This window comes from Zingiber officinale, chromosome 5B (genome assembly GCF_018446385.1).
Source record: "Zingiber officinale cultivar Zhangliang chromosome 5B, Zo_v1.1, whole genome shotgun sequence".
NCBI lineage: Eukaryota > Viridiplantae > Streptophyta > Magnoliopsida > Zingiberales > Zingiberaceae > Zingiber > Zingiber officinale.
Genome location: NC_055995.1, coordinates 72,680,157 through 72,693,100, shown reverse-complemented (window position 1 = coordinate 72,693,100; position 12,944 = coordinate 72,680,157).

Here is a 12,944-nt window from a genome sequence, read left to right as displayed (position 1 = left end):
TATGTATGATGTGATGCTAGTATGATGCTTTCCTTGGTTAAAGTTGCTTAAAAATTTAAGATCATGTCCATGCAAGTTTCGGCCAAGATGTGGATTAGGAATTATGGAAAGTTCAAAACCCTAACCATGCATGATAATGACTCTCTATGTTATGCTACGTGATATGCTTCATTTTATGACAAGAACATGATATGCTTCGTGATATGACAAGAACATGTTATGCTTCATGATATGACAAGAACATGATATGCTTCATAATATGACAAGAACATGATATGCTTCATAATATGACAAGAACATGATATGCTTCATGATACGACAAGAACATGATATACTATTTTACTTTTGAATTGGCTTGTACCGGACCCTAAGAATGGTTCATGGGATGGGCTCCTAAGTTGCCCCTAGGTCGATGGTCAAGGAAACATGCCTAGTTCCTAGTAGGTTCGAGATTAGCTACCTCGAATTTATTTAGGATGCGCGCAATTCATGTATGTGGTACAATGTCGGGCCCTCATGTTGAGATTTATGTTTAAGTACCTATATGATATATGTTTTCAAAAGAACATCTTGCATATGTTTGTTTCATGCTATATGATTATGATATATGTTTTCAAAGGAACATCTTGCATATGTTTGTTTCATGCTATATGATTAGGATATATGTTTTCAAAAGAACATCTTGCATATGCTTATCTCATGCTACATGATTATTATGCTTCATGAAAATGCTCTTGTGTGATATGTCTATGATGCCTAAATGAATATGCTACTACCTTATGCTTATGCTTGTTTGATTAGATGAACATGTCATTACTTTATATCAACTTCATGATGTATGTTTTTGTAACAACCCAAATTTCCTCATTATGAGTCCTAATAATACTTAAAAATATTTAGAAATGCTTTAGAAATATTCTAGAGATTTTTAGATATTTTTAGAGCATTTTTATGCAATTTTCGGAGTTCGTTTGGTATTTTTACCAAAAGAAAGAAGTTGCAAAAAATAAAGAGGTTCGTCCGAGGATCAAACCGGGGACCTCTAGTTAAGCAAAGCCTTAAGTTGTTTCGGATGACCAGGAACCCAACAGGGTCGTGATGATTAAATATATAGCGAAATAAACTTAAGCAGTAATAGAAAACATAAAATATTAAGTATAAAAGAGTTTCGGCCGAGGTTCGAACCCGCGACCTCCGACCCGGTCCAAGACTTAAGCGAAACACGATGGCCAAGCGCCCAAGCGGGCGGTGCTGAGCAAATATCGGGCGAAATTAATTTATGTGGTAGTAGATAACAGAAATACTAAGTTATAAAGAAGGATAAGTTGATGTTCTGTTTTCCCGTGACCTAAACTATCCTCTCCTCTCCTCTCCTCTCGCTCGCGACGGTGGTGCTCGGGCAGGAAATGAAGCCGGAGCTAGGTTTCGTCTCCGGCGGCCGGTGAGGGGTTAATTTCATGGGTTCTTTACACGGTTGTGATCCTCTCATTGAGGAGAAGTCGTAAGCACGAAGCAGAGGCCGAGAGCTTGAGTTTTCCCGAAGCCCTAGCTGCCTTTCTTCGGTTGTAAGTCCAAGAACACCAAGGTAAGCATTACTCACCTGCAGTAGGAGTAGTTTTCGGACCTTTGTTCTTCTTGAATTTGAAGTATGTGATAAGATTGTTGGTTTTGAAATTTCTGCCATGGATCTTAAAGGAAGAAGGTAATTAGATTAATCATGTAGGTAGGTGTTCTTTTTGTGGATTACTGCAGAATAGTAATGATCGGGTTTTGTGTTTTCCTTGCCGTGGTATTGAGCATGAAGTATGGTTGTATTTTGTTTTTTTTCTTACGACATTGGGTATGAAGATTAGATACGTTTGATTCGGTTCCCAGCTGCAAACCTTTTTCTAGATGCATTAAGTATGTCTGCTGTGTATGTGATGAGCATGCTGTGGATTCCTTTTAAAGTTTCAGCAGTTTCTATTTTAGTTTTGAATGCATGTGTGATTCATTAGTAGCACAGATTTAGGTTTCCCTTGTTACCTTAATGGGCATGATCGACTTATGTTTATCCCTGCAGATTTAGCTTTTAGTTTGTGATTTTGACTTAGTATTCCAGATTAGATCATGTTGTTTGATTCAAGTATGAAAGTTTAGGCTTTTCTGTGATTCTCAATAATTCAGTGCAAGTTCTTGTTATTTTAACAGGCCTCGACAACCTTTCATTTCTAAGCATGCAGTTTGATTTCTTTTGTTACCGTACCAAGCTTGAACTCTATTATGATTAGCATTGCAGTTTTCGATTTCTGTCTGGATTTCTTGCTACCTAAAACCAATTGTTAAAAGAATATTTTCTTAGCATGGTTTCAAATTTTTATATGAATTCATAAATGGTTTTGTGAGAAGTATAAGCAAGAAAAGACCAAGGTCTTGATTTGATTCCAAATTCCATAAGTTGAGGATCAAAGGCACGCCTAGTGTTTGAAGAAATGCCAAGGCATTCTATACTAGGAGAATTAGAAGATAATAAGTATTTTACTTTAAGGGGCTAGTACCCGACTTCTGAGGTTGTCGTTAAACAAATTCAGGTGACCAATTCTGAGTTCTTGGCCCTGGTAAGACCAAGGTCTTTACCCTTGTAGAACTGGTGGCTCGCTACCTCAGTTTTACTAGGGAGCGCGCAATGGTACTACGCCTGGGCCCAAGAAAGAATTGATTATTATTTTGAAGTATTAAAGTATAAATTTTAAACAAGCAAAATAAGCTTCACATAAGTTTAAAATTCAGCAAGTTTAGTTTTCTTATATGTTGGCATGTTGTTTAGATTTGCTTACATGTTTAATATTTCAGTATGCTATGTTTCTTTTGCTATTAGATGAGCATGAGTAGTATCTTCTTTTGAGCATTCAGTTTCTAGATTTCCTCCAGTAACATGCATATTCGAGTTTTGTGAGTTAGATAGCGCTTACTAAGCAATTTTGCTTATAGGTGCATTTTCCTCTTACTGCAGATAAAGGAAAGGAAAAGCTATAGCAAAGGAAGGCGACAAGGAGGTGGAGATGGATGTGTGATGCTTGGACTATAGAAGCCTTGGGACTCAGTTTAAAAATTTATTAAGATAGCAATTTATTCATGTTGATGATTTTATTATCAGAGTGACTTTATGTATTTTAGAATTCCTTCTTTTAATTGTCATGTACAATAGTTCCATTGTTTGAGTTGTAGTATTATTGCATGCATATTTCCATTGTTTGAGTTGTAGTATTATTGCATGCATATTCTGATTATTAGATATGTTTTTAGCATGTATACACAGATTGATATGTTTTAGTTGGTATATATGCTGGAGTAGAATGTAGAGATAAGCTATTCATGTTTCCGCTGTCACTAATTACATGTCTAGAGAGTTTTATGTATTGATAATCACATGTGGACAACTCTAAATAAGTATAGTTAGTAGTCCAGTAGCACTCCACCCTCACAGACTAGTAGTGAGGAGGGTGGGGTGTTACAAGTTGGTATCAGAGCAGTTCCTATTCTCCAGCATCACACATCAGCACCAGCCTTGCCGTCTTCAAGTAAGAATGTATTTATACTTTCTTTTATGCTTTTCCTTTATTATTTATGTGCAGATTTCTTTTGTGTTCTATGCATGATTATGTGTTACCTAGTTAGTTTCACTTATAGATGCATATGGAAAAAAATACCCTATCAGTATTTTAAATTTAAGAAAAGTATAAGAAATAAAAAGGCCAAGGCCTTAAGTAGATCCCAAAGTCAAGACTTTAGGGATTTTGGCACACAAGGTGTTTGTTAAAATGCCAAGACATTTAAAGAAGAAGTAATTAAGATATTTTACTTTGAAAGGCTAGAAATAACACTTAATGTGAGTAATGGAACTCACCGACCACAGACTGGTGAAGAGCTGGTCAGCAGGGCATTAGTCATTGAGCACTATCTGAATAGCATCAAGGCACAACAAACGCAGCTCAAGCCGGTCAAGATAGAAGACATGACAGCATGGAGTCAGAAACCCCAGGCAAGCAAGCAGCTCTGGAAGGGTAAAGATAACAAGAGGAAGCGATGAAATACAGGAGGTAGCCAAAAGGGAGGTCCAGTAGACAAGCAGGCCAAGTTCCCTCACTGCCCTAAATGTGGGAGACTACATCCAGGAGCTTGTCTTTTGGGTATGACTGGATGTTATTCGTGCGATCAAGAAGGACATCTGGCTAAAGCGTGCACTAACAAGTTTAAGGCACCTCAGCAACAGGCAGAGCCATACGGAAACAAGCCTCAGTTACACTACATGCCTGTCACTCTGGATGGACCCCAGCTCAGTCAAGGGAGGCTGGAACCCCCACTAGTTTCAGCCAATGCCAGAGTATTCTCCCTCACCAAAGAGGAGGCTGCTAGTGCCTCCACAGTCGTAACAGGTCAAGTAGTTATCTTTCAGCATTTAGCTACGGTATTGTTTGATACCGGGGCGACCCATTCTTTTATATCAGTACCCTTTGCCAAAGAATTTCAGGTACCTACAGAGAGCATGAACTCTAAGTTCTTAACAGCTCTACCTTTTGGGGAAGTCGTGGAGTCCAACCAGTGACTCCGGGCTGTACCAGTCTGAATTTCAGACCGAGAGCTATATGTCGATCTAGTAGTCCTTACGATGCAAGATTTCGATGTCATTCTGGGCATAGATTTTAGAGCACTTAACAAAGTAACAGTTAAGGACAAGTACCCTCTTCCCAGAATAGATGACCTATTTGATCAGCTAAAGGGGGGTAACAGTGTTCTCTAAAATAGACCTGCGCTCTGGGTACTATCAGTTGAAAGTAAAAGGAAGTGATACACCCAGAACAGTTTCCAGGACCAGATATGGACACTACGAATTTGTAGTCATGCCATTTGGTGTGACTAATGCACCTGCGGCCTCCAGGGACTTTATAACATGTCTTCCAAGGACCACTAATGGGTACGATGTGATATGGGTGATAGTGGACAGAGAAGTTAAGAGACTAAGGAACAAAGAAGTACCACTAGTGAAGGTCATTTGGCAGTATGAGACAGAGATATCCGGAGTTATTCTAAGTTCAAGGACGAACTTTTTATAAGGTATGGGGAATTGTAACAACCCAAATTTCCTCATTACAAGTCCTAATAATACTTAAAAATATTTAGAAATGCTTTAGAAATATTCTAGAGATTTTTAGAAATTTTTAAAGTATTTTTATGTAATTTTCGGAGTTCGTTTGGTATTTTTACCAAAAGAAAGAAGTTGCAAAAAATAAAGAGGTTCGCCCCGGAGACCTCTAGTTAAGCAAAGCCTTAAGTTGTTTCGGATGACTAGGAACCCAGCAGGGCCGTGCTGATTAAATATATAGCGAAATAAACTTAAGCATTAATAGAAAACAGAAAATATTAAGTATAAAAGAGTTTTAGCCGAGGTTCGAACCCGTGACCTCTGACCCAGTCCAAGACTTAAGCGAAGCGTGATGGCCAAGCGCCCAAGTGGGCGGTGCTGAGCAAATATCAGGCGAAATTAATTTATGTGGTAGTAGATAACAGAAATACTAAGTTATAAAGAGGGATAAGTTGATGTTCTGTTTTCCCGTGACCTAAACCATCCTCTCCTCTCCACTCGCTCGCGACGGCGGTGCTCGGGCAGGAAACAAAGCCGGAGCTAGGTTTCGTCTCCGGCGGCCGGCGAGGGGTTAATTTCATGGGTTCCTTACACGGTTGTGATCCTCTCGTTGAGAAGAAGCCGTAAGCACGAAGCAGAGGCCGAGAGCTTGAGTTTTCCCGAAGCCCTAGCTGCCTTTCTTCGGTTGTAAGTCCAAGAACACCAAGGTAAGCGTTACTCACTTGCAGTAGGAGTAGTTTCCGGACCTTTGTTCTTCTTGAATTTGAAGTATGTGATAAGATTGTTGGATTTGAAATTTCTGCCGTGGATCTTAAAGGAAGAAGGTAATTAGATTAAGCATGTAGGTAAGTGTTCTTTTTGTGGATTACTGCAGAATAGTAATGATCGAGTTTTGTGTTTTCCTTGCCGTGGTATTGAGCATGAAGTATGGTTGTATTTTGTTTTTTTGCTTACCGTGGCATTGGGTATGAAGAATATATACGTTTGATTTGGTTCCCAGCTGCAAACCTTTTTCTAGATGCATTAAGTATGTCTACTGTGTATGTGATGAGCATGCTGTGGATTCCTTTTAAAGTTTCAGCAGTTTCTATTTTAGTTTTGAATGCATGTGTGATTCATTAGTAGCACAGATTTAGGTTTCCCTTGTTACCTTAATGGGCATGATCGACTTATGTTTATCCCTGTAGATTTAGCTTTCAGTTTGTGATTTTGGCTTAGTATTCCAGATTAGATCATGTTGTTTGATTCAAGTATGAAAGTTTAGGCTTTTCTGTGATGCTCAATAATTCAGTGCAAGTTCTTGTTATTTTAGCAGGCCTGGACAGCCTTTCATTTCTAAGCATGCGGTTTGATTTCTTTTGTTACCGTACCAAGCTTGAACTCTATTATGATTAGCATTGCAGGTTTCGATTTCAGTCTGGATTTCTTGCTACCTAAATCCAATTGTTAAAAGAATAGTTTCTTAGCATGGTTTCAGATTTTTATATGAATTCATAAATGGTTTTGTGAGAAGTATAAGCAAGAAAAGACCAAGGTCTTGATTTGATTCCAAATTCCATAAGTTGAGGATCAAAGGCACGCCTAGTGTTTGAAGAAATGCCGAGGCATTCTATACTAGGAGAATTAGAAGATAATAAGTATTTTACTTTAAGGGGCTAGTACCCGACTTCCGAGGTTGTTGTTAATCAAATCCAGGTGACCATTTCCGAGGTTTTGGCCCTGGTAAAACCAAGGTCTTTACCCTTGTAGAACTGGTGGCTCGCTACCTCAGTTTTACTAGGGAGCGCGTAATGGTACTACGCCTGGGCCCAAGAAAGAATTGATTATTATTTTGAAGTATTAAAGTATAAATTTTAAACAAGCAAAATAAGCTTCACATAAGTTTAAAATTCAGCAAGTTTAGTTTTCTTATATGTTGGCATGTTGTTTAGATTTGCTTACATGTTTAATATTTCAGTATGCTATGTTTCTTTTCATATTAGATGAGCATGAGTAGTATCTTCTTTTAAGCATTCAGTTTCTAGATTTCCTCTAGTCACATGCATATTCGAGTTTTGTGAGTTAGATAGCGCTTACTAAGCAATTTTGCTTATAGGTGCATTTTCCTCTTACTGCAGATAAAGGAAAGGAAAAGCTATGGCAAAGGAAGGCGACAAGGAGGTGCGGATGGATGTTTGATGCCTGGACTATAGAAGCATTGGGACTCAGTTTAAAATTTTATTAAGATAGCAATTTATTCATGTTGATGATTTTATTATCAGAGTGACTTTATGTATTTTAGAATTCCTTCTTTTAATTGCCATGTACAATAGTTCCATTGTTTGAGTTGTAGTATTATTGCATGCATGTTCTGATTATTAGATATGTTTTTAGCATATATACACAGATTGATACGTTTTTGTTGGTATATATGCTGGAGTAGAATGTAGAGATAAGCTATTCATGTTTCCGCCGTCACTAATTGCATGTATAGAGAGTTTTATGTATTGATAATCACATGTGGACAACTCTAAATAAGTATAGTTAGTAGTCCAGTAGCGCTCCACCCTCACAGACTAGTAGTGAGGAGGGTGGGGTGTTATAGTTTTTGTGAGTAGGAAAGGATCTTACTAAGCCTATGTGCTTATAGTTTTATTTTCCTTGTACTGCAGAAAAGGGTAAAACATGGTTAAACTAAAGGAAGCAGTAGGAGGGGCAAAGGATGTGTGTGGCAGTGGCATGGTAGAAGAGATCTGTTTTGTATTTTCGGGACTTATATATGTTTTAAGCTTTTGCATGTGAACTATTTCTTTCTTGCTACTTTTGATGATATTAGCTTGAACTTGTTGGATGTTTTATACTTAAGGTGAACTATACTTACTCTTGCTTCCATGATACCTCGAAATGCTAAGTACTTGTTTATTTAGAGAATTGTTAGTGATCATGAACTCTAGAGAGCAGTATACATGTTTAGTTTTCTTCTTATCTTAGTACGCTTTATGCTTTAGTTAGACAAGCATGTATCATGTTTCAAGTAATAGATAGTAAATAAATTTTTATACACATGAATACTAGCATGTTCACATGTTTTGGTTATATGATTAAGTTTTAAGTTGTAAAGAATAAAAAAAAAAATCTTCCACTGCAATGATTTCTTATGCATGTATATATGTTCGCGTAGCACCGCCCTTGCTAAGACTAGGGGAAGGGCGGGCGTTACAGATTCTCCCCCTCCCCTCGATTGTTGTCATCTCGAATTCGGATTCAGATTCAGCTATCTCTTCTTTGGCCATCAGTACTATGAAATCGATCTGATCTGATTCTTCTGAGTCTGGTTCAGAGGTTGACTCTGGAGATTTGTACTCAGATTCGAACTCTGGTTCAACTTGATCTTCTGACTCTGAAGGAATCTCATGAAGCTTAAGCAATTTCTCCCAAAGCTCCTTAGCATTGTTGAACTTTCCAACTTGATCAAGCTCTAAATTTGTTAGTCCGCATAGGAGAGTCCATGTTGCTTTTGCATTTGCCTTGAATTTTCTTCTTGTTTTTGCATCCCGCTTGTGATAGGCGATGGGCACACCTCCTTTGGGGGGGGGGGGGGGTATAAATCTGATTTGAATTATGGTCCATATCTCCACTTGGGTTTTCAGTTGGTACTCCATCTAATCTTTCTAGTATCCGAAATCTTCTCTGGAGAAGAGCGGCGGGAGATCTGTGCTGTAGCCCTTTTGATGGGCCATTTAGAAGAAAACTCTCGCACACAAAACGAAAAAGAACCAAATATTCCAAGACTTGGTCTTGAATTAGTAGTGTGGGAAAAAATAGTAATTTACTATTTTTTTAAAAGAAAATAATAAAATATTAATAAAAATATTAAAAAATACATTATTACAAATTTTTGAAAATGTGATATTTCACTAATACCGATCAATAGTGAAAAGATGAAAATAAATTTTTCAAAAATAGTTTTGGAGGGAAAAAAATGAAAGGTGTAAGGTTTTATTTTTTGAAAAAACGGATGAAAAAGTAAAAAAAATGCTCGAACAGTAGTTATACCGATTCAGAGCGACCCCGCTCTGATACCAATTGTTAGATCGAAAGCGCTAGAGGGGGTGAATAGCGCTCGTGGCTTTCACTTTAGTTTCGGAAGACTTAAGAATAAAACGCAGCTGAAATATGAAAGATAGTTGCAAACACGCAAACAACAAGTCTTTTACTTGGTTTGGAGCTAGGGCGACTCCTACTCCAAGGCCCACGCTCATTGAGTGTTTACTTTAGGCAATCACTATAAGCAAAAAAAATTCTTTACAATTTAAGTACAATAATAGAGTAGTAGTAAAATCTATACCGACAACAAAAGTAGTAAGTTTTGAAACTCTTGGTCGTCGGGGTCTTGCTATAGCCTTTTTGGATCGTCTTTTGAGCAGCACGGAGAAGACAGATTGTAATTTTTGCTGGTATTGTAAGCTGCTACTCGAGACTGCTTTTTATAGCTTGTGGAGGGTGCCCTCAAGCTCCATGAGGGCGCCTCCAACCCGCCAGTCAACCGCGCAGATAAGCTCTGACCTCTGCTGCTTATCCGCTCGAGGGTGCCTCCAACCGCATGGAGGGCGCCCTCGCGCTAGTGTCCAGGGCACCCTCAAGCTCCATGAGAGCACCCTCGCGCCAGTGTCCATAGCATTCTCAAGCTCCATGAGGGCGCCCTCGCGCCTTGCTGCGAGGTTGTTCTCCAGGTTACCCGAGGCAAACATGTCCAATTCACTTGCTGCAAAATACGTTAGTCCAACATACCCTGCAAAATAAAGTTAGGATAATATAGACATAAAAGATAAAGAATTTGACAATCATCGGACTGTCCAGTTCTAACTTCGGATTCATGACCGAGAACCCTAGGTCGAACCGACGCCTACTGTTTTCTTACCGGAGAACGTGTCCTCACCTACTCCACTCAGGAGAATATACCTATTGCTAGACCTGTCTTCCAGATCGACTGGACTTTTGCTCAGTACCCGAGGCTCCAGGACTTTCTACTGGGCATCCGCTCCACGACTCGTCCAGTCTTCCACCTGGTTCGCAGCACCAGGACTTTCCACCTAGGGTTACCACCCCCTAGGACTTTTACCCGAAGCCCTCGACCCGCCAAGACTTTCCTCCTAGGGTTACCACCCCCTAAGACCTAGGGTTACCACCCCCTAGGGGTTTTCACCTACCTAACCAGAGCTAGGACTTTTTCCTAAGTACACTTAGGACTTTCCTACAAATTCATTCAAACGCATTAGATAACAAAACAACTTAATTTTGAACTCTTTGACATAATCAAAACACAGGTTCGATCCTCCGATGCTTCCTACACCAACAGGAAGGTGCCTTGAGCTAGGCGATGGAAGATGTCTTTGGGAGCTTGGAAGATGCCTTCGATCGGATAAAACTAAACTTTGTCGATGATAAGAAGCGAGCTATCATGGTAAAAGTTTGCCTATGAAAGGCACCCTTAATGCTATGGAAGACACCTTCAACTCTTTTTAAAAGAGCATCTCGACCAACAACTCAAGTACACTCTTTTATAGAAGGACAATTTAACTAACTTAATTAATTTAAAATTTAAAACTTGAACTTAAATTATAATTAATTAAATATTAATTAAATCTTAACTAAAAATTAATTAAGCTTAATTAAATAAAATAAAAATTATATGATTCAGGGGGGAGGCTCCAAATTAATTGGCACTTTAAAAACATAAACCTTACCTATTAAGGGTAATTATGACTAGAATAATTAGGGACAAAATTTAACTTGATAAACAATACTGGAAAAGTTTTGATGATAGTAGGCTAAGAAAGCTTTGTCTATGCATATCTAGGAAGATATGGTTTCAACTTGGTGCATTAGCTTAGTGGAACTAATTGAAGCTATCGCTTACTAATCCTAGCTGGTTAGACCAAAGTTTTGTACTAAGTTCATTGGGTAGGACTATTTGAAAAGTCTCGAAGCACGTGGTTACTCTAATGATGTCTGTGTGACTCACCACAACCTGAAAATTTATTCAAAGAATGCATGTTTGATTAACCCAAAGTCAAACTTGAATCTAACCCAAGTTAAACTATCCCCTAAAAATCTAACTTAACTCATCTCACAAAATGATAGGATACCTTTGTCTAAAAACTTAGACTGGGTGAGATGATTAAATTGGAATTAAAATTAAAATTAACTTTAAACTTAAAAGAAAATATTAAAGATAATAATGAAACTAATTTAATAAATTTAATTAATAATATAAACTTAAAAGACAAAGAAAATATAAGGATAAAATCAAAATCAAATCTAACAAATTTGAAATTAAATATTAAAGACAACCCTTTAAAGAAAGATAATTCAAATAATTTAACCAATTCGAAATTAAGAATTAATAAAAACTTAAATATCAAATATAATTTTTTAAACAAAGATAATTTAAATAATTTAATAAATTCAAAATTAAAAGAAACTTAAATCCTAGATTAATCTTCTAGGAATGCCTAATTAATGATTAATTTAAAGAATCTAAAATTAATTAAATTTAACTTATGTAATTTTTCTAAATTACATATTTTTAAAAATCAGTATTTCAACACTAAGTCCCTTAAACAATTAGATAGAGTTCCTTGATAACCATAGGTGTTAGGTTAAGGGAGAGTGTCAACGTAAGGGGGAGGATCTATTTTTGAAAACTGTTTAAAATTTTCTTAAAAATATTTAAATACTCTTTCCCTTGAAACACCATTGCTTTAATTAGTTTCATTGAAAAATGCTTGAACAATTATTTTGAAAACTATTATGAAAAATCCATTTTAAAAAAAATAAATAATACTTGCAAAATATTTTTGAAAAATATTTGAAAATGTTTATACTTGAATGATGCTCTCAAAAATATTTTGAAAAGTATTTTAAAATTTTCAATACAAGTGTTTTGAAATTTGGATTAAAAACTACTTTCAAAATATCTTATTTTTTAATTTTTTTCTTACTACTTTTTGCAAATAGTTCAAACAAAAAAAGGATTTTGAAACTTATTTGATTTTTTTTGTTCTAAAAATATTTTGAATAAATATTTTAAAATTTGCTTTGAAAGATTTACCTTCAAAAGTTGCACTGAAAAATAGTTTTAAAAATTACTTTATTTAATCTTTGTGAAAAATATTTTATAAAATATTTTTAAAACTTTCTTTCAAAACTTACTTTGAAAAATACTCTTATACTTTTTCAAATAACTATTTTTACAAATGAAATTAAAAGTGCTTTGAAAATTACTTTAAAAACTTCTTTGGTAGTTTATTTGAAAATGTTTTACAAATACGTTTTGAAAAAAAAAATACTTTGAAAGTTACTTTATCACTTTAAAAATTGCTTTACTTTCAAAATCACTTTTAATATATTTTGAAAAGTTATTCTATTTAAAAATCACTTTCAAAATATTTTAGAAAGATAATTTGAAAAACTTTTCAAAAGTTGCCTTGAGCAATTTAAATTTTAAAAACTATGTTGCAACAAATTATTTTTTTGAAAAGAATTTTGAAATTTATCTAGAAAAATAGTTTGTAAAATTCTTACAAAATTTAGTTTGCAAAATGGTTTGTTTTTACAAATTTAGTTTTCAAAATTTAGAAAATTTTGAAAATTCCTTTCAAAATAATTTGGAAATCTTTCTTAACTCCATGCTACAATAAACTTACAAGTTTTTATGCTTACTTTGAACAATTTATTACTTGTTATGCTTACTTATGTATTTACATTTTCATAATTTGGTACACTTATATGTATATTTTTTGATGATTACTAAAGGAGGAGGGTTGGGGTTTAAGTAAGA